This window comes from Trachypithecus francoisi, unplaced genomic scaffold (assembly GCF_009764315.1).
Source record: "Trachypithecus francoisi isolate TF-2019V2 unplaced genomic scaffold, Tfra_2.0 Lachesis_group6, whole genome shotgun sequence".
Taxonomy (NCBI): domain Eukaryota; kingdom Metazoa; phylum Chordata; class Mammalia; order Primates; family Cercopithecidae; genus Trachypithecus; species Trachypithecus francoisi.
Window position 1 is genome coordinate 106,746,202 of NW_022681471.1, and position 18,916 is coordinate 106,765,117.

General features: G+C 40.2%; 1 protein-coding gene across 1 annotated transcript in view; it reads left to right on the forward strand.

Annotated features, from left to right (window-relative positions):
* The window catches only part of DMD (dystrophin), a 2,224,438-nt gene that overhangs the window by 2,173,145 nt on the left and 32,377 nt on the right, over window positions 1-18,916 (forward strand).

The following is an 18,916-nucleotide window of genomic DNA, read 5'->3' on the forward strand; positions in this document are numbered from 1 at the left end:
GCCCTCGGGAGTATGCCACTTCAGGATGAAAAAGCAAACGGCCATTCATCCATTGCTTCCTGCTGCCACTGCCCGCCTTCTAGCTCTTAACACCTCTGACCTCTGGCCATAGCTACTTATCTGGTTGGCTTCCCTTTAGTCTCTTCCCCACCCTTCCAATAAATCCTCCATACTGACTCTACTTGTACATCTTGCCAGAACCAAGACCCATCATGGCATTCCCCCTTTCACTGGATTTCTGCATGTAGAAAAAAATCAAGCTTTTCAGCGGGGCATTCAAATCCTTCCACAGTATTCTCTTGACCTGCTTTTTTGATGCCATCTTCTTTTGTTCTCCCTGTATTCTGGTCATGCTATTGTAGCAAGTATTTCTGAATACATCCTGCTGTCATCTACTTTTGGGGTCAAGCTCAAGCTTGAGTCTCAGCCTAACTGCTAACCTCTAACCCACCACTGCCATATCTGACAAAGGAATCCCACCTATCCTCCGTCACATTGCTCAAAATAACTTTCCCCATGGAGCCCTGCTAGATCCCTGCAGTTGGAAGAAATCTGTCTTTTGCCTCTATTCCCAGAGCACTTTGGACCTTTCTCAGAAAATTCCTTGACAGTTTGCCTTTTTATCAGTTATTACCAGTGCCTCTCTTTAATGAGCTAGTGTGTGTCTTTGGGGCATGGACTGTATCTTAATCATCCTCATATCCTCCATAGTACTTAGCATGGTTTAAATACTTAATGGATACTCAGGAAATGTTTGGTAAAAACCTGACAATACTGCAAGAACATCACATGAGTACCATCCAGGAGATAATATTGAACTGTTTTTGTTGTTGTTGTTTTAATGATAGCTTTATTTTTGGCCTTACTTTTAAGATCATTTGTCAATGAAGACCATGGTAGAGAAAACATTTCTTTCCACTTTATTGAGAATAATCAGTAATATCCATTTATGTTAAATCTGTAATTACTGTAGGGGTCAAAGTCAAATTGGAATACAAAGTTGGAACTGACACTGTAAACAGAATTTGATGTTACCAAGGAGTAAATATGTTTTTGAAGTATATATGATTGTGTAATGTATCTTTTGAGCTCACTGGTCAAGAGCCCTGCCTTGTTTGTGGTTAGCATAGTCTCTCTCCATATCATTGCACTTGGGTCACAGAATGTTGGTAAAGAGTACTGATAACTATAATTTATATATCATTTTATTTTGAGCGCACTTTTACATATTTTAGGTCATTTAATCTTCTTACAAACTCTATAGAGAAGAGACTGTCGCCTTTCAGTGAATGAGACACAGGTTCAGAGAGGTTCACAGAGCCTTCCCCAGATTTCCCAGTCAGCCAGTGGTAGAACTAAATTGAAATCCAGACTTTTCTGACTCTAAATAGGCAACTCTACCTTCAACCAGATAATAAAGAAGAGTAAATCTCTGTGAATGTCATTTACATAGAATTGAGGCATATTCTCCAGAATGTTCCTTAACTTAAGGGACTATCTGTGAGGACTAAGTGTCCCTGAATAAACCTGTTCATCTACTTGTAGGGCAGTGATAACCACTTTACCTTGGAAGATATCCAAGACCATTCTCCAAGAATGGGATGGTTTGTTCTCTAAAAGAACAAAAAACATAACACCAGGGCTACTTAGAGCTCCAAAATGAGGACTCTGGGGTTGATGCAAATCTTTCTGTAAGTTACCTTGACCTTCACGAAATGATCAGGATGAGCTTCCCTCATTTTCCCTTCATTTTGTCCTATTTGACCTCCTACCAAATTCCAAAGAAATGTCTCCACAGAGTTCCCTTCCCGAAAACAGCCCATGCGGTTTTCGTTGCTTTGCCCACTCCTGTCTTCTTGCAGTTCTGCGCAAGGAGCTTCAAAGCCCTAGATTTGCCCTCGCTACCCTTGAATTCAATGTTGCTTAAGGAGCCTTTAATTTGCCATTTCCTATTCTTTCTGAGAAAACCCAGGAAGTCTTTAGATGCCCTCTCTGTGCACAGCTAGCTGGCTGTGTCCCAGGTCAGCACTGGGCTATGCAATCTGACAAATACGAGCATACTTGTAGAGAAAATAAGAAAGGATATTTAAAATTGAGATTGTCCCAAGTCCTTTGGATGCGTACTTATTGATCTGTTAATATATATTTTATGTTCCTTTAGCTGTGATTTATCTCCAAATAACAGTTAGCAAAAGAGAGGGGCCTGGAGAGCACCATTCTTGACTAGATATTTATTTAATTCCATTAATTGTTCTTATTCATCCCTGCAACCCCCTAGAAAAACAGAGGATGGCTGTTTGAGAAGTGTCTCAGAGGTATCTTATCTCTGTCTTTAGAATTCCATTTCTCCTGGTTGTTGCACATAGTATTCAACAAATATTTGTTGAATACATTAATGAATACATGAATTGAAATGAAGCTGAATTATTTTAATTGTAGCATACATGCATGCACTTTTGACTAAAATTATTTTACAAACCTAATCTCGTAGAGAAAAGCCTTTCAAAAGCTTTTTTTCCTGCTTGCTTTTCAAAATACTCCCCTTTTTCAAACTGCCTTGATTAGCACCAGGCATGGCTTTGTCATAAATTTAGAATGTTAAGAACCCATTTTCCAAATCCCAGGCACTATATGTATCCCACATTGGTGTTCTCGGATTCTTCGTTTATGCCACAAAGATAAGGCTAAAGCTCTGAGTAAAAGCTAAATCTGACTGAGTTTTTCCCATAGTGCCTCCCATAAGTTTGGATGACTAATGGCGTTAGTGAGATAGCCAGTCTATAATATTTCACTTCTGCATCATATTTCTCCTTCATTACCACATATAATTCAGATTCATTTTTATTTCATAAAGAACCATTAGATGTTGGGTTTTTGCCCCATTGTGTGTCCTTAGCATTGCAAACTCAAGGTTTATTTTTTTTTCTTGCATTGATTAAAGCCTTGAGTCTCCTGACTTAAGTCTGTAGTGTTCAAATACAGAGATGTATTTTTCTCTGCACTGTCTAAATAAACCAAGACTTGCTCTGAAATTCAAGGTATGATCCTAGCAATGAAAAGGTAGCCTTTCTGAGAGACAAAGACTGTCATTCTACTACCTGCATAGCAAATTGATTAGATTGTTCTCAAGTCTAAAAGGTGGCTAAATAAGTCTAAAGTTAAAGTTGTTAGTAGATGTTATATAATAGGAGGGAACTCTGTAGATTCTTAATACCTACTCAGGACCTTTCATGTGTTGTGCTGGACAGTAAGACCTTATGAAGCCAAAATTTGAGTTTTCTCTTGTTCCTTTAAATTCCTCCATTGATTGTGCAAGATTATTATTGTTATAGTCAAAGAAGTTCTAGATCAGTTACTGATACCACTGAATTAAAGTAGCTGGAAATCATGATCCTGTTGCTTTACTTTGTAATTGACCTGATAACTTTGGACCTAGTCTAGTAGTTATCAATCTTCATAGCTACAGGATATGTTTATTCAGTGTTCTTTCATTAGGTCTTTGTGTGAGTCTCCAATGATGGTGAAAAAATAGCCGGAATGAAGGGAATCTGAAGAGGTTAGAATGGGCATTCCTATGGAATATAAACAAAGGTGTCAGAGTGAGGAATGGCAGAGTTTATTTGAGGGAAACTGCAGTTGTATTACCTTTCTTAAGAAGGCAAAGGCCGGGCGCGGTGGCTCAAGCCTGTAATCCCAGCACTTTGGGAGGCCGAGACGGGCGGATCACGAGGTCAGGAGTTCGAGACCATCCTGGCTAACACGGTGAAACCCTGTCTCTACTAAAAAATACAAAAAAAGCTAGCCGGGCGAGGTGGCAGGCGCCTGTAGTCCCAGCTACTCGGGAGGCTGAGGCAGGAGAATGGCGTGAACCCGGGAGGCGGAGCTTTCAGTGAGCTGAGATCTGGCCACTGCACTCCAGCCCGGGTGACAGAGCGAGACTCCGTCTCAAAAAAAAAAAAAAAAAAAAAAAAAAAGGCAAAGAGTGAGAGGAGATGAGGCTGGCCAGGTCAGCAAGGGCAGGTCGGGAAGGGTGTGGTACCCACTACGGAGTTGCTGCCTCCATGCCTAGTCTAGGGAGCCACTCAAGGGTGTGAGCCAGGAGTGAGGCTGTGATATTGACATGAATATACACCACATGGGCAGCTGTGTGGAGGGTAACTTTGGAAAAGGCGATGGTGGAACAAGGAAATCAAGTTGGGAGGAGTTACATGGGAACCCAAGAAAGAGATGATTAGAGCCTTAAGTAAGGTGAGAGAAATGAAGTAGACGGGCTGATCTGAGTGATATTTCGGGGGAGGGTAGACCTATTTGATTTGGTAGTTCTGTGGGACTAGGGTAGGAAGGAATGATTCCCAGGGCTGGTAACTACAAAACAAGATGATAGTAGTTGTTTGCAGCTGGGACTGATAATTCAGGAGGAGTCGCAGCAGGTCCGTCCTTTAACGCAGCAGTGTTTATAGAGGTCCTTCCTGAAGGGCTGAGTAGCTGGAAGATGATAAATGAGGTATGGAAGAGGTCGAGTTGAGGTCCTGGTGACATCTCCACGTGTAAATGTCTGACAGTCTGAGAGAGAGAACGCTGGTGCTTGTAGACAGGATATGAGCCTGAGATACTAGGTCTGTGAGTCGCCAGCTCACAGGTAGTAGTTGAAACAGTGAGGATGAATTTATATATCCAGGGAGCATGTAGCAGAAGGAGAACATTGGATTTGGTAGAACTCTGGAAGACGTGACTATTAAAATGTGTATTTAATTACTTTTATTTTTAATAGAGAATACATGTACATTATACAAAATCCAAAGGGTTGAAAAAGACATATAGAAAAAAGCGAACCCTTCTCCAACCTTCTCCCCTGGCTGTGGTGTTTCCAGCTCTGGAGGCTACCATCTTGGTTTCTTGTGTTTCCTTCCAAAGATGCTCTCTACACATGCAAATATTTGCAAACATATTTATGGTTGTTGGGGTTACTTCACACAGTGTCGTGCAGTATTCACTCTGGTTTTCTCTTTTTACTTAAAAATCTTTAATTTTCACATGCTGGAGAAATGTGCCAGAAGAAGAGGAAGGCAGAGCTTGGGAATGATGGGAGCATTTTCCCACAGGAGTCAGGAGAGAGAAGGGTTAGGGAACTAAAGTATGGGAGGAGGTGTGACCTTGAATGAGAGAAGGACTGCCTCTGAAGAGAAAGTGGTAGGTAAGGAATTTAGGGTAAGGAAGGGAGGAAAGAAGGATAATGGAATGAATGTTAAAATGTCCAGTAGACATCATTGGAAATAATTCAAGACCGATTCCTACGGCTGTTCCCATGTTTTTGTTAAAATGTCCAGTAGACATCATTGGAAATAATTCAAGACCGATTCCTACGGCTGTTCTCATGTTTTTAAAGTGGGAGAGGAGAGGAAAGCGTGGTATATGATATATTTAACGAAACTAGGCATTCAAGTTACTTGGTGTATTAGTCCACTTTCATATGGGGCAATTTATAAAGAAAAAGAGGTTTAACGGACTCACAATTCCATGTGACTGGGAAGGCCTCACAATCATGACGGAAGGTGAAGGAGGAGCAAAAGCATGTCTTACCTGGCAGCAGGCAAGAGAGCATGTGCAGGAGAACTGCCCTTTTTAAAACCATCAGATCTCATGAGACTTACTATCACAAAAACAGCATGGGAAAAACCCACCCCCATGATTCAGTTACCTCCCACTGGGTTCCTCCCATGATATGTGGGGATTATGAGAGCTATAATTCAATATCAGATTTGGGAGGAGACAACAGGCAAACTATATCATTTGGTGACATGGGCCCCAAAATGAAGGGCTATAGAGCCCTTCTTTAGACAAAGGGGAGCTAGTTTGATCACAGAAATCAGAAAGCCAAGACCTTTTGTGGCAAGGATGAATAACAGCTAACGGGCATACACGCCACATTGAAGAAGCTGTGTAAGAATGGGGTCAACCATCTCAGCTCTACTCGGGCAGGGAGGATAGGAACATGGTAGAAGTGGATATCACCATTATTCACAGGCTCAGTTTCTAACTAGCAGAGCCAATGTAACTAAATTTCCTTTAGTTTATCCAAAGTTAATTGAAGTGTGAGGGGACTGATTCATAGTATCCAGTTCATGGAAGTGAATGGATAACCCAGAATGAAGTTTATTTCTCCCTTTATCGTAATTATCTCTCTTTTTAACTGCCTTGTATTAAATGTTATCAAGGTTGCCTTAAAGCTTTTTTAGGGGGAGACAGCATCTGGTTTAAGTGCAAATACTAGATCTATTAAAATGAGGAATATATTCATTTTTTAGGCAGACAGCATCCTGTGTCTTACAATCCAGTGTCTTAGGAATCACAATAAAAATCGTGTTCTGGTGTGCTTAGAATCTTGGCATCTAAAATTGGATGTTTGTGAGGGCTGCTTCATACTACAGAAGAACTGAAGTACCCCTCTGGCGATTAGAATATTCATATCTTCCAAGTACAGCTGCCATCTCCCTAGAACATGCTGGATGAGAGTTTATGTTCTTACAATCCAATTTCCCCTTATTTTTAGATTTTTCATGAAGACCCTCGTCCTCCTGTTGGCCTTCATTTGCCAATTGTCCCTCTATAGTAGAATTGATTATGGTCATAACTTTCTTTAGCTACTTTCCAGGCCTGAGGATGTAATTCTGTTCAATTCTGCAGACAGTTACTGAGTACTTAATGTAATTTTAACATTGTGAGACTACAAAGATGAATAAGCCTTGGTTCTTACCCTCATGGAGCTCAAAATTTATTTTTAAAAAGTTAAAATAGAAACAACTACTTATAACCTGGTATTACAAGTACTCTGGGGGCACAGAGGTGAATGATTTATTCTATCAGAGGGAGTCGAGAGGCCTTTACAAAGAGACTTTAAGAGTTGAAGACCGGGCCGGGCGCGGTGGCTCAAGCCTGTAATCCCAGCACTTTGGGAGGCCGAGACGGGTGGATCACGAGGTCAGGAGATCGAGACCATCCTGGCTAACACCGTGAAACCCCGTCTCTACTAAAAAATACAAAACAAAAAAACTAGCCGGGCAAGGTGGTGGGCGCCTGTAGTCCCAGCTACTCGGGAGGCTGAGGCAGGAGAATGGCGTAAACCCGGGAGGCGGAGCTTGCAGTGAGCTGAGATCTGGCCACTGCACTCCAGCCTGGGCGATAGAGCGAGACTCCGTCTCAAAAAAAAAAAAAAAAAAAAAAAAAAGAAAAAGAGTTGAAGACTGAATTGGAGTTTTCCAGTCTGAGAGAGAGGGGAAGGATGAGTTTTCCAGACTGGTGGACCAGTGAGTAATGTGTGGCATGGAATGAGGAGAAGAATAACAGGGCAGTGGAATGGTAGTGGGGACTACTGTTTAAACGACTTTGTGCATCATACTAAGGAGTTAGGGTTTTATCCTATAAGCAGGTAAACCGTGATGGCTTTTTGAGGTGGGGAGGGGAAGATTGAGAAAAATAACTGAACTGGCAGAAAGCTAAAGCCATGGAGATTGGTAGAAGTACAGTGGAATAGTCCATTAAAAGATGGCAGGTTCTTAACTAAGGATGTCTTAGGCAAGTGAAGAAGGGGATGGAAAAATTAGAAGGTCACTGAATGAATAAGACCAAGGGAAAATGGAGAGGGGGAGGCATCGGGTGTTACGGAATGTTTTAGTTTGGGAACTGGGAAATGATCACTGAAAAACAAACCAAAACAACCTAGTGCACCCAGGAAAACCTGATTTGCAAAGCGTTAGTACATGGAGAGAAAGAGCTATGTATCAGACATACTGAATTCTATTTGCCCAAGGACATTTGAGTGGAAATTTCCTATGTTGATTTTATGTGTTCAGTTTTCAGAAAGGATTCTTTTAAAAGTCATAGCAATACAATTCCTGCAATATAAATAATAAATCAGTGAACATCATAGGAATTAGCATAGTTGATATGACTGAGCTTCAGATTCAGTTTGAGCTTCCCTGTAGCCAGGGAGATAATGGGAAGCAAAGATTTGTCTGTCTCTTAATATTGAATTAAAGAAGCATGCAGCGCACTTTGGGAGGCCGAGATGGGCGGATCACGAGGTCAGGAGATCGAGACCATCCTGGCTAACACGGTGAAACCCCGTCTTACGAAAAATACAAAAAACTAGCCGGGTGACGTGGCGGGCGCCTGTAGTCCCAGCTACTCGGGAGGCTGAGGCAGGAGAATGGTGTAAACCCGGGAGGCAGAGCTTGCAGTGAGCTGAGATCCGGCCACAGCACTCCAGCCTGGGCGACAGAGCGAGACTCCATCTCAACAACAAAAAAAGAAGCATGCAGCATCCTAAAGAAGCATCATTGTTTTCCTGGCTCTACGTAATAATAATAACAAAAATAGCTGTCCTTTGAGTGATTGCTATGGACAGGCACTGTTCTGAGTACATATAAACTCCTATTTAATCCTTAAAACAACCCTATGAAAGAGAGGGCTGTTTCCAGAAGATTAAGTGGCACAGAGTATTAAGGACACTTCATATGGCCAGCAAGGAACAGGACCTGTATTCAAACTTGGGTGGTGGTCCTGAACTCTTAAGCAGTGTTGCACTTGAAGTGATTATTGGCTAGTGTCCTTATCAACATTTTTATAACAAATCCTAAGGGAAATTTTATGTGGCTGTTTCTCATGGCCTTTGATAATTGTGGAAAGCTTAACATTAAACAACAAAGATAGGATGACAGTTCTCCAAGGATAAAGGTCACTGTTGCCTAAAATGTGTTCTGCAGAATACCACTGAGATACTCTAAGAAAAAAGGATTCCAAGGACAGAAAAACTTTGAAAGCATTCATACTGGAAAGTCATCATTACATTAGCATTTGCACTGAGGAGTCTGGAAGTGAAGAAACCTGATTGGCTTTGTCTAACCTCATGTTGCTCCCACTTACTTGACCTCAAGCCCAACTGCAATTTGATATGGAACACACTTTGGTAAAGAAATTCAAGTCTGAACTAAACTTTGAAAACAAGGAGGATAGCATAGTTGACTCTCTACTGTAGTTGCTGAGAAGCCTATCCACTGTGTCTCTGGGAACATCAGAAGATAAAGCTGTAACAGGTGCCCACAGAGGAAGCCTGGATTTTTCTCACAAAAGTAACTTTTGATATGCTCTAGTTGTGAAACAGTTACCCTATAGACCCAGAAGCCAGAATGATTTAGTTTGAAAAATCTAAAGGTAGGTATTAAAGTATCTCTCATGACCACAGAAAATTCTTTGCACCATTTTTGTAGAATATCCCACTGAATAACTTGGCTTTTCACCCAAACCACCAAGAAAAGTTTCCACCAGTGACGATGCATTAACTTCCTTGGGCCAGGCGCGGTGGCTCAAGCCTGTAATCCCAGCACTTTGGGAGGCCGAGGCGGGTGGATCACGAGGTCAGGAGATCGAGACCCTCCTGGCTAACACGGTGAAACCCCGTCTCTACTAAAAATACAAAAAACTACGCGCGGTGGCGGGCGCCTGTAGTCCCAGCTACTCGGAGGCTGAGGCGGGAGAATGGCGGGAACCCGGGAGGCGGAGCTTGTAGTGAGCCGAGATCGCGCCACTGCACTCCAGCCTGGGCGACACAGCGAGACTCCGTCTCAAAAAAATAAAAAAAAAAATAAAAAAAATAAAAAAAAAAAACTTCCTTGTTAAATGATTGAACTTTGAAAGATGTTTACAAAGAGAGCACCTTTAGCTTCATCACAATTACTGTGGAATCTTTCTTTGTAAGTAGTTAAATGCAAAGGCCAGTTGTTGCTTGAGGCCCCTCCTGGATTGTGATTTTAAAGTGTATCAACACATGGGAAGATATTTCTCCCTCTTTATCTTATGACAAATGCAGGTATAGCTTTCATCTCAAGTAAGATTAAGGTATAAGTTACAAAGATGTGTAGCTACTATATGGTCCTGTGTAATGCTACTTGAGGAAGGCTGTTCCTTTCCTGGCACTGAAATTTTAGAGGTTGCATAATCAGTATATCAACCTCGTGTGGCATGGTGCTTAGCAAGTTTCAGTTTATAGAGCCCATGGCTAATCGAGACATCCAGGAGAATGTTGGAGAGATAGGTCTGAAGCCTTAGAAGACAGAAGTCTGGATTAAGGAATAATGAGTTGGGGGGGGGGGTCATGGTCGTGGAGGAGGTGGAAGCCTAGGGAGAGGATAGAGACCGCTTAGGAAGACAGTTTGTGTAAAAAGAAGACCAAGGACCTCCTGATGTACTTGATTGTAATTGGGCATGGGCAGCCCAGTTAGAAATGGTTTCCTGTTGGTATTACATGTGTAAATGGATGACTTCTGCAGATAGCTAAACTCACCCATTTTATTTTTTTACTCTCTTAATAGTTAAAATATGACCTTTTCTTGTGTCTCCAAATTCTGAGTTAACTTATGGTGCTAGTCTATCTGTTGTAACTACAAACCCTAAGTAAATCCATATGATCCTTTTCCTGTAATTTCCTAGTAAATCAAGGTGATAATTTCAAAGGTAAAAATAATCTGTATTTTTAGCTTTAGCAGTGAGCATGATTCCTAGTCTTTTTGCCTTCGAATAAGATTTGTTACCATGGTGGAACTAAACAATATTCCACACACTAGAATGTGAGCTCTTCAAGGGTAAGGGATGGTGTCCTACATACATCTTCATCTCTACAGCACTGAGTGCATAAATGTGTTATAAAAATGAATGGATAAATATCCTTTAGAGTTTTTCTGTTACTTGATGGATACTGGGGTTGATTTGCAGCTATCTCCTTGTTTTTCTCATTTCTTACATTATTTTCTTTCCCAAAATCCCTTAATATACCTGTTTAGTTTGTGATGTCATTTTCCATTAGATTGAAACCATCCAAGTTGTTTAGGCTAACCCAGACTTAAGCATTTTCTGGGCTTATTTTTGGACTCTTTTTAAAACTCATCTGAAGACGTGCATACAATTTTTCTTTTATGTACATGGGTTAAATCTTGATTTTTCCATAGTAGGGGAAAGCATTATAAAAATCTTATAAAAATCTTATAATGCTATTGTCTTCACTGGGGAAATATCTTTTGTGCTATAAGAAATAAACTTTTGAATCTAGAATTTAGTTTTTTATAAGAGTTTTATTGAGATATAATTCTCATACCATATGATGTACCCATTTAAAGTGTGTTAGTCACTGATTATTAGTTAATAGGTTAACCAGTATTAATAATCACTGGTTATTAATTACAGAATTGTGCAAGCATCATCGCACAATTTTAGAACATTTTTACCCCCAAAAGAAATCCCATCCCCATTTTCAAATCACTCCCCATTTCCCCTGCACCTACTCTTTTCAACCCTAGCAGTAGACAATCCCTGATCTACTTTCTGTCTCTATGGATTTGCTTATTCTGGACTGTTAATGAAATAATATAATATACAGTCTTTTGTGACTGGCTTCTTTCACATAGCGTAATCTTTTAAAATGGTATCTATGCTATAGCCTGTATTAGTATTTCATTCTTTTTTTAATGCTGAGCAACATTTCATTGTATGGATATACCGCATTTTTTAATCTACTGATTACTTGATGGACATTTGGGCTATTTCTACTTATTGTCAGTTATGGATAATGCAGCTATGAACATTCATGTACAAGTACTGGTAATTATTTTAAAGAAATTATTCTGGGCTGGGCATGGTGGCTCACACCTGTAATCCCAACACTTTGGCAGGCTGAGGTGGCAGGATCACTTGAGGTCAAGAATTTGAGACCAGCCTGGGCAACACAGGGAGATACCATCTCTACAATTTTTTTTTAATTACCCAGGCATGGTAGCTCACGCCTGTAGTCCCAGAGCCCAGGAATTCAAGGTTACAGTGAGCTATGATTACACCACTGCACTCCAGTCTGGGTGACAGAGCAAGGCCCTGTCTCAAAAAAAAAAAAAAAAAAAAAAAGATTCTTTAGTTTCTGTCATTGTAATAGGGGAGGCCATAGGATCATATATGGCAAGACTATATAGCAGTGCATGCCAGGGAGTGAAAACTAGGCCATCAAGCTGAATTTATTGGAGAACTTAAGACTAAGTCTAACTACACATGAAGGATTGAAGCTGGGACATACAAAGCTTAAAATTACGATTCTTCTAGAGACTGTTACGGTTTTTTGCTGACCACAGACAATGAAAGTTTGATATTTTGCTGTATTTGTCTGAAAATGGAAACACACTTTTCCCAATGGCCCTATTCCTGAGGACTAGACTTCTTCACCTCTAAAACCTCTCCAATCCTAGTTTTTCCTTTTGGCTGATGCTGACCAGCCACTGCCATTTTTGTCTTGGGTTTCGTTAGTCTGCCTTATTTCCAGTAATAAGTGGTTAAAATTTCTTATGAATTCTTCTTTTCTTGTGTTCAACTTTTGACTAATACATTCAGTCTATAGACAGTAATGAATTAGTACCTGATCAGGAATTTGTGAAAAACATCTCAGTTATTAAAGATTAAGAAACTAAAGCCAATTAATATTGTCATGTTCTGTCTCTTGGAACTTGAGCAAGATATGGATCTATGTGTCAAGGACATATCCAGAAAATAGAGTCCACGTAGGATACATTAACCCTGTACCCTTGGTCCATCTATTTTATTTCAGCAATGATCCATGGACATATTATAATTGGACAGTTTCATCACATACCTAGCGTATTGGGTCAAATTTAGGAAATCTCGTCCTAATGATCTTAACTCAGTGATTTCATTTTGCCCGGATGTTCAGCTGTGATAAACTTTACTAAGGCACAGATGATGGATGATACACAATAATTCCAAAATTTGGGGGTGGCTACAATATGGCTAGGGGCTAGAACTCAGGTATCTACAGGGCAAATATTGAGTGATTAGTCACTTTCTAAGCATGAGATATGCATATGTTCTGCCAAGCTCAGTAAGTCTGAGTAGATTGCTTTCATTTCAGATAATTTAAGTGCTTTCTTTTTATAGGAAGTTTTTAGCACATCGGAGGTTCTAAATCCAAAAAGTAAATAATATATAGAGAAAGAAGTAATAACAACAATAATAGTAACCAACATTTATTGAACACAGTGTAGGCTGGGCATGGTTCAAAGAAAGTTTGACATATAGAACATCGACCATACTGGCTTAATAATCCTCCTAACGGAATTAGTGCTTAAGTCAGGTGCCCAGCCTCAGCAAGCAGCAGAGGCAAGTAAGTCATAAAGCAAGGTCTTCTGAATCCAAGACCATCTCTCAAGCCTTGTTCTAATTCTCTCCTCAGCCATGGATGGTGAAAGGCACCACAAAGGCAGGGTGTCAAAAAGTGGCATTGTTCAACCTTTCCCCTGATAGGGCAAAGCTTTTATTTTTTTCCTTTACAATCTTTGACATCTGTTTTAAAACGCAGATATCACTAGAAGAAATGACACTTTATTATAAAATCCTAGTAAAATTTAAATGTCTTACATAAAACCTTTATACTGAGCAAATTTCAGTAGGAAAGGGCTTGGAAGTAAGGCTCTGAATGTTTTAAAGGGGGACAGTGCTAAGAAATGATTAGAAACAAGAGCCTGGAGGGGTCCTGCCATTTTTACTGTTTTGCTTAAGGCTGACCTAAAATATGCATAGTCTTACTTCTTACCCTGTGAGCTTATCCTTATTAATGTCTTTTTCCACCTAGTTTAGGGGTATTTTTGACTTTGTGTTTGATAAAATTTTACAGTACAGCTTTAGACATCTTTATTGTAACTTTTTTTTTGAAATGGAGTCTCCCTCTGTTGCCCAGGTTGGAGTGCAGTGGCATGATCATGGCTCGCTGCAGCCTCAACCTCCCAGACTCAAGTGATCCTCCCACCTCAGCCTCCTCCTCCTGAGTAGCGGAGACCACTGGCATGTGTCACGACATATCGCTAATTTTTTTCAATTTTTTTGTAAAGATGGGGTCTCCCTATGTTGCCCAGGCTGGCCTTGAACTCCTGAGCTCAAGTGATCCTCCCATCTCTACCTCCCAAAATGCTGGGATTACAGGTGTGAGCCACTGCACTGAGCTTTATTGTAATTTCAAGGGCTCTATGAATTTCCAGTTGTTTAAATTCATCTTGCTTGCAGAATTTGTCTTTCATTAAAAAAAAAAACTGCTAATTTGCTATATTTATAGCTGCTTGTAATAGTTCTGTATGATTTACTACATTTTCCTGAATTTAGATTGGTGGATATAATTTAGCTGCTTTTAATATTATATGAGGGTAAATTCAGATTTCTTTGGATCTATTCCTTTTAGATGGGAATCTTTGTAGTTGTTCTGCTTTACAAAATAAGCCCTGTGTGTGCTCATGCTTTGGTATACAGTTAAATGTATGATACTGTTAAGAAAACACTAATCACTGGAAAGTGACCTTCATTTATTTATTTCATAAATATCATTATACAACTATATAATTACACATAGTAGGGAAGCTCCATTTAAAGAGTAGATGACTTACATTGAAATCATTTGACCTTTGTAAATTAGTATAAATTACACAGAGATTGTTGTAATGTTCTTTATCATATATAATAGTTATGATTGCTAGAGAGGCACTCATAAATCATTGCTAAAAGGGCTAGCTGCTTTCACGTTTTCAGCAGGTTGAGTGAAGGCAACAAGCCTTGCCAATTTGATTAATCTCTTATGTCCATTAGTTGGTTCGGAAGTTTTTTTGAGTGTAAATTTGTATGTAGACAACAGAGTTTATATACTTTATGACATAAAATTAATCAGATACATCTACATATTGTAGAATGGGGGGATTCTTAGCTCTATAGAGAATAAGAAATTAATAATGGATGGAAGACTTTTTTTTTTTTAGGATGACTGGCTACAGGAAGAAATTGTAGTGACAGAAGCCATGTGTAGTGAATTTGAATTAATGTTCCTTAGGGAACTACCAGAGAAATATAATTTACAAGATAATCAAGAATGTAAATAATAGATTCTCTGTGGAGTCGTCTGATCACTGACATATATTCATCTGTACTGAAATGACTTCATGACTACATTCTAACAATTCGAAAATCATTAGGGGTGAGATGTACATGTATACCTTCAAGAAAAGCAAAATATGTATTGGTAATAATATAATTTGACAGTCAGCTGTTAAAACGAGTACATTGTATACTTGTTAAACATTAGAAACTGGGCATGGTGGCTCACGCCTGTAATCCCAGCACTTTGGAGGCCGAGGCAGGCGGATCATGAAGTCAGGAGATTGAGACCATCCTGGCTAACATGGTGAAACCCTGTCTCTACTAAAAATACAAAAAAAAAAAAAGCCAGGCTGGTGGCGGGGGCCTGTAGTCCCAGCGACTCCAGATGCTGAGGCAGGAGAATGTGAACCCAGGAGGCAGAGCTTGCAGTGAGCTCAGATTGCACCACTGCACTCCAGCCTGGGCAACAGAGCGAGATTCCATCTCAAATTTAAAAAAAAAAAAAAAAAAAATACACACACACACACATTAGAGTAACTTACCTTGGAACATTGGAACAGTAATTCTGAGGGAACCTTGATCATTTATGAGAATGATCTCCCCTACATTAATACTGTGTCAAAACTAACATTATTGTATACCTCAAAAGTATTGGCATAGATGTTTTTAAATATAAGAAAATTCAAATGCATAATTGATGAGGGCTGAATGGTTCAATTTCCCAACCCCTAATAAAATATGCCCTAACAGAGCTCTGCGACTATGAGTGCATTTATTAGAAAACATTTAGTAAAAATAATCTCTAGTTCAAACCCTCAAGCACCAGTTCTTTTTGATAATTCTCATGAACATTTGGAAATACCTTAAAAGAGAATTTAGACTCAAATCAAAAAACTTTATTTCACTTGGTTTCAGTCCAAGATACCTCTTTTAACCATTTCTGGCTTTTAGAATCCTTATCATGACAGCTTGTCCTGTCTCAGAGCTTCAGGAGGAAAAACTAGTCCCTCAAAATCAAGTTTGCTGTTGAGCTTAATAAGAGGTTTATGTATGTCATGTTTGTTTAGGAGAAAAGCACTTGTTCGACTCATTTAATCCTGGCCTGGTGAATTAAGGCCTGAATTAATACTGAGGGAACCTTGACTATACATCTACAAAATCAGTGTGTCCTGGTAGGCTTCTGATTAAGATAACATTAGCTCTTGCTTAAAGGCATCTTTCTCTGCTCCCACCATTTACCCAGTGGTAGATAATATATGGAGTGAAAAATGAAAAAGACATAGCTGAGCTTTAAAGCAAGATGAACATCTCTGTGGACCAGAAATGTGAAAGAAAAAAAAAAGCAGGCCGGGCGCGGTGGCTCAAGCCTGTAATCCCAGCACTTTGGGAGGCCGAGACGGGCGGATCACGAGGTCAGGAGATGGAGACCATCCTAGCTAACACGGTGAAACCCCGTCTCTACTAAAAATACAAAAAACTAGCCGGGCGAGGTGGCGGCGCCTGTAGTCCCAGCTACTCGGGAGGCTGAGGCAGGAGAATGGCGTGAACCCGGGAGGCGGAGCTTGCAGTGAGCTGAGATCTGGCCACTGCACTCCAGCCTGGGTGACAGAGCGAGACTCCGTCTCAAAAAAAAAAGCAAAACAGGACTTCGTGAGTTGTAAGTGGGGCTAAATTTGTGGGCTTTCAGCTCCTGCTGTAGTAACAGGGATTAAAATTCTCCTTACAAGGTGGTGGCCCAGAGCCCCACAAAAACACACCTAGAGAGAGACACATACACATACACACTTACACTTAAAAGCAACATGAAAAGAAACATTTTGCTGCAGGGATCTACAGCTTATACGCAGCTATGGTCCTAATGCATAGAGCCAGGGGAAAAGGCAAAGATGCGCAGTTGGGAAAGAGAGCATCACAGCCTCAAAACCAGGACCTGAACCAATCTACCTACTGCCTGGCAATGAAATGAGCGGTATCTCTGTATCACTCAATGTAGGAGCTGCACACTACCAACAGATGTAGCTCTAACTCTAAGCACCTGGGTATGGCTGGGAGCAGCCATAAAACCACCTGAGAGAGAGAGAATGAATTTAAAAAGAGAGGAAAATAGAAAATACACACACGCAAGAATAACAGAAAATATACACATGCAAAACATCCCCTGCAAAATTTGTCTCCAAACCAGGATCCAAAATACATGAAGAAATGGGATGGCACCCCCACCCAAGTTAAACATCAGAAAACGAATTAGGCTGGGAACAGTGGCTCATACCTGTAATCCTATCACTTTGGGAGGCCAAGGTGGGAGGACTGCTTGAGCCTAGGAGTTTGAAACTAGCCAGGGCAATGTAGTGAGGTGCCATCTTTACAAAAAATAATTTTTAAAATATCAGCCAGGCATGGTGGTACATGCCTGTAGTCCCAACTACTCAGGAGGCTGAGATAGGAGGATCGCTTGAGCCCAGGAGGTTGAGGCTGCAGTGAGCCATAATTGTGCCACTGCACTCCATCATGGGCAACAGAGTGAGACCCTATCTCAAAAAAAAAAAGATGAATTAATTCTAGAAGAAAGCGAAGTGATAGACTAGTACAACAAAGATTTTTAAGTACATTTAAGATGCTTAGACCAGGTGCTGTGGCTCACACCTGTAATCCCAGCACTTTGGGAGGCCGAGGTGGGTGGATCACCTGAGGTCAGGAGTTCAAGACCAGCCTGCCCAACATGGTGAAACCCTGCCTCTACTAAAAATACAAAAATTAGCTGGGTATGGTGGCAGGCACCCCTAATCCCAGCTACTCAGGAGGCTGAGGCAGGAGAGTCGCTTGAACCCGGGAGGAGGTGGTTGCAGTAAGCCGAGATCATGCCACTGCACTCCAGCCTCCATCTCAAAAATAAAAATAAAAATAAAAAGATGCTTAAAGGCATAAATAAGGGGTACCATTCACTAAAATAACAAGAAACTATGAAACAGAGATGGATGAAATATAACTATGTCTGAAAAAAGATACCTTTGCCAAAAAAAACTAGTCATTGAAGTTACTAAACTCAATATACAGGATAAATTCTAGACTTTGTCCTGTCAGAGAAGGCAAGGGAATTAGAAGATGATGCTGAGAATATTACTATGCACAACACTCACAGAAAAAGGTAAGAAATATAAATGAGCAATTAGGAGAAATGGAGAATTGACCACAGGCTCTACAGTATACCTTACGGGAATTTAGAGGTTTATTTACGAGTGTATTTGAGAGGTTTCAGAAGAAGAGAATGGAGGAAATGGTAGAGAAGTAATATTTGAAGCTGTAATAGCGAGAATCTTCCAGAATTGAAGAAGGATGTGAGTCTTTAAGGAAATGTGCTCCCAAGAGAAATTTCAAACATCTGAGAAGGAAAGAAAGGCCTGCATTGAGCAATTGATATTCTTTACAGCTCAGCTTTGAGAAGCTTCGGCTGATTAAAATGAGCCTTTTCTGTTTTTCACTGGAACCACCAAAACAGAAATGTAATGTGTTGTATATACTAAACCATGCCTCTTGAACAAGGGTACTTATAAATAAATCATAAAGAAGAGCCTTGTGGACAACTAAACCCACAGGATCAAGACACCAAGGAAGATCTCTCTAGAAAAGGCAGTCTCCTGTCAGCACTTTTGTGAAAAATAGGTGGGAAGACAATAATGGCTTATTGTACTATCCTGAGGTCCATGTCTAAAAACTGTTTTCAAAAGGAACACCATGGATGACCCAATCTGGTAGAAAGAAAAATTTGAATAGGATTTTACATAAAAAGTGTTGCCAGTTAGAACATTTTGTTGAAGTTTTCTTTTAATGAAGAGGGAAAAATAGAAAGTAATTCCTATGGAATGAGACCTTGTGAACATTGGATACTGCTTCAAGTTCACAGAAACACTGAACCGATTGCCAGTTAAGTTGTCAGAAATTAGATTTAATTAAT